General features: G+C 38.0%; 1 long non-coding RNA gene across 1 annotated transcript; it reads right to left on the minus strand.

The window, feature by feature from the left end:
- Positions 1–491: 491 nt before the first annotated feature.
- LOC105491864 (uncharacterized) lies at positions 492–2,476 on the minus strand. The gene is made up of 3 exons (XR_011607295.1): positions 2,340–2,476; positions 1,558–1,671; positions 492–638 (listed from the first exon to the last, which is right to left on the minus strand). It is a non-coding gene; the product is annotated as an uncharacterized lncRNA (long non-coding RNA).
- Between the last annotated feature and the right edge of the window lie 1,682 nt (positions 2,477–4,158).

Here is a 4,158-nt window from a genome sequence, read left to right on the forward strand (position 1 = left end):
TGCAAAAGATGCATTTCATAAAGGACTGTTACCAAAACACACAAATAGCTCTTAAAATGCAATTATAGTAAGAAAGAAATCAGATAAAAAATTTACCAAAGCCGTGAATAGACAGCTAACCAAAGAAGATATACAGATTGTAAATAAGCTTATGAAAAGCTTATGAAAATTTATCTGATGATATATGATGTAAAATCATTTACATCATGATATATGATTTTACATCATACATAAATTCTAATTAATACAACAAGATATCGCTACACATGTTAGAATGCCCAAATTCCAGAACATTGACAATACCAAACCCCACAGAGGACGTGGAGCAACAGAAACTCTCATTCATTGCTGGCGGGAAGGCAAAATGGTGCAGCCACTTTGGAAGATGGTTTTCGGTTTCTTAGAAAACTAAAGAAACTTTAACATATGATTCAGCATCATGTTTTTTGGTGACTACCCAAAATAGTTGAAAATTTATGTCCACATAAAAACCTGCACACAGATGTTTAGAGCAGCTTTATGCATAATTGCCAAAATGTGGAAGCAATGAAGATGTCCTTCAGGAGGTGAATGGATAAACTGTGGTATATCCAGGCAATGGACTATTATTCAGTGCTAAAAAGAATGAGTTTCAAGCCCTGAAAAGACATGAAAGAAAACAACATTAAAGCAGAGTTGATTATTGTATCATTTTTAGCTGCTCTGCCATAGAAGTTATTTGTAAAAACATTGTGATAATCCAAAACCAATAAATTTACGTGGTCTTTTGTTGAACAGTGTCCCCTTATTTGAGGCTTTGCTTTCAGCAGTTTTAGTTGCCCACAGTCAACTTCAGTCAGAAAATATTAGCTAGAAAATGTCATAAACAATTCTTAAGGTTTATGTTGCATGTTGTTCTGAGTAGCTTGATAAAATCTCGTGCTGTCCTGCCCCATGCCACCGGGTTGTGAGTCACTCCTTTGTTGGGCATCTCCATGTTGTGGACTGTACCTGCCCATGAGTCACTCAGTTGTCATCTAGGTTATCAGGTTGACAGATCCCATGAAGAAGGGTGAGTACAATAGTACAAGATTAATAAGACATTTGGAGAGAGACCATATTCACATTATTTTGATTACCGTATGTATTAGTCCGTCCTCAAACTGCTATAAAGAACTATCTGAAACTGGGTAATTTATAAAGAAAAGAGGTGTAATTGACTCTCAGTTCCGCAGGCTGTACAGGAAGCGTGGCTGAGGAGGCCGCAGGAAGTTTACAATCATGGTGGAAGGGTGAAGGGGAAACTAGCACCTTCTTCACACGGTGGAGCAGGAGACAGAGAGCAAAGGGGGAAGTGCCACACACTTTTAAACCATCAGATCTCATCAGAACTCACTCACTATCATGAGAACAGCCAGGGGGAAATCTGCCCCCATGATCCAATCACTTTTTAACAGTTCCCTCCCCCAACATTGGGAATTACAGTTTGACATTTGGGTAGGGACACAGAGCCAAACCATATTATCATACATTGTTGTAATTGTTCTATTTTATTATTAGTTATTATTAGTCTCTTACTGTGTCCAATTTGCAAATTAAACTTCATCATAGGCATGTATGTACAGGAACAAACGTGGTCTATTTGGGTTCAGTACTATTCAGGCATTCACTGGGTGTTTTTAAATGTATCCCCTGTGAATAGGGAGTATGACTGTAAGTTATTTATAATTTCATATTATTATACATTCTTTCAGAATATCCTTATTCTAAAAACATTTACAATAATAAATGTTATACTGACACATAACATTGACATAAAAATATTCCTTTAAAATAAATTAGAATACATTATATATAATGGGTAATTTAAAATGAGCACTTTGAAGCCAATTGTAATTCTATCACCTAAAAATTATTTAAGCTCGACCGAATTACTAAACATCACCAAACCTGAATTTCTTTGTCTAGAGAATGGAGATGAAAATATTTCCTGCATTTTAATATGGTAGAGAATGGAAAGGTATGACATTTGTAAAACTGTCATGCACTCAATAAATGCTAACTGTAGGAGTAGAGTCCTTAGATTTTAATAAATCTGGGTGAAGTATTAAATATTTTTAAGGTTTCCAAATTCATTTTAGCAAGTTACTTTCCAAAAGATGCGTATAAGAGAATACTTGTGGTCTAACTTTGCCAGAATATTTTAAAACAATTTGCTATTTTTAAAGATATATTTCTTTCTTTTTTATTTGCTTATGAGTGATGAATATATTTTCAGAGGATATCTCTCCTGTGGACTGAAGTTTTCCTATTCTACCATATGCCTTTTCTTTAAAAAAAAAAAAAAATCATATATATACCTTATGTTCCTAGGTTGCTGCTTTGGGTTTAAATTTGGAAGTACCTTTAATGAATCCCTTGTCTTCCTTATTTTCTCTTGAATGCCTGATTCTTATCTCCTGCTCATGATTTTTCTTCCTTGTGTCATTTCTACTTTCTTTCACCTCTTCATTATGATGTCACAGAGCAAAAGCTGGTAAAGTTTCTGCAGGCCTCTTCTTGCTGCCTCCACTAAGGAGAACTCTGGTCTCATCCGCAATTCCTGCTTATACCACCTCCTATTCAGCCTCATGTGTTCCTAGACCAGGTCAAAGTAAATATAACCTTTATAGAAGACAATTAATTAAATAAGCCGGGGGGGACGGGGGGGGGCAGTGGGATTTTATATCAGAATCACCTCAAGACATTTATTTGAAACATTCAAGGCTAAACTTTAAAGTGAGACAAAATATGTTGGATTTTGAGAGTGTGCAAGTCCTTTTTGCTGCGAATCTTATCCCAGCAATGTGTCTTCATTTTGCAATTATTTCATTTGTTTGAATTTTGACTTGGTTTTCTTAACATGAAATTCATCCTGCATACAATTATCTGTCGGATGTAAGTTCTGAAGTGGGGCCACAAATCCCTTTAGTCTAAATTGTCAGAGCTTTTCACAATGTAGAATTACCCTAGCTGACTTTTATGCAGTGCACATTGCCGTCACATTCAACTTGCCATTACTTGCACGTGCCTTATTATTTTTCCCATTATAATTACTTTCACTCTTTGCATAACCTTTTGTCTCTGGCTTTGCTGCATCTTTGCATGCCCAAACTTTTGTTGTGCTCAACTTAAATGTTACCTTTCATGATCTAGTTTTTTTGGTCCAGATTCTCTAGAGGGCACAGACATAGCCAAAGACATTTATGTTGAGACTATTTCTGTGTAATTTCTGGAAAGCAGGAGTAAGGAAGAAAAAGAATAAATCAAAACGAAGGCACTGATCTTGGATGTCCACCACCTGTTATCTGTCAGTGACACTCATTGTTCAGTCTTGTCGGATCATCTTCAAGGAAGAAACATAACTACAGTGTCTAGGGATATTCAATGGCCTGGGATGGGCTGAAGGAGAAAGGAAAACAAATGCATGTGCCCTTTTCTGCTAGCCCTAGTCACAGGTTTAGCCCACAGGGTGGTATCTCACCTCCACCCCAGGCTGCACACGCATGAGCATTAAGGCCTTCATGTCCCAGAGTCAAATGGGAAGCCCGAGGGTGGGAGGTGAGGGCATGTGGAAAGGCAGAGCCGTGTTTTGTTTGAGTACAATTGGATGAACTCTTTAGAGAGCTGTGATTAAAATAAGAAATGAAGGAGATAAAGCCAATGGAATCTGAAGGAGACCTACAAGGTAGTTGAGGCATCTACCCAATCCCAAAACCAGACTGAAATCAATGTCTTTCAATCAGTTAAACACGCAGAGCACCATATATGTTTATCTTTCCTCAGTTTAACTCTCATGCCATGACTAACGTGATGATTATTTTGTCTATGTTCAGGGGGGTATGCTGTATATATTCCTGTAACTTTTAGAACATTGTTGACAAAGTTTGTTTAATAAATAAATTAATAGGCCAGGCGCGGTGGCTCAAGCCTGTAATCCCGGCACTTTGGGAGGCCGAGACAGGCGGATCACGAGGTCAGGAGATCGAGACCATCCTGGCTAACATGGCAAAACCCCGTCTCTACTAAAAAATACAAAAAACCAGCTGGGCGCGGTGGCGGGTGCCTGTAGTCCCAGCTACTCAGGAGGTTGAGGCAGGAGAATGGCGTAAACCCGGGAGTCGGAGCTTGCAGTGAGCT

The sequence above is a fragment of the Macaca nemestrina genome, chromosome 8 (assembly GCF_043159975.1).
Source record: "Macaca nemestrina isolate mMacNem1 chromosome 8, mMacNem.hap1, whole genome shotgun sequence".
NCBI lineage: Eukaryota > Metazoa > Chordata > Mammalia > Primates > Cercopithecidae > Macaca > Macaca nemestrina.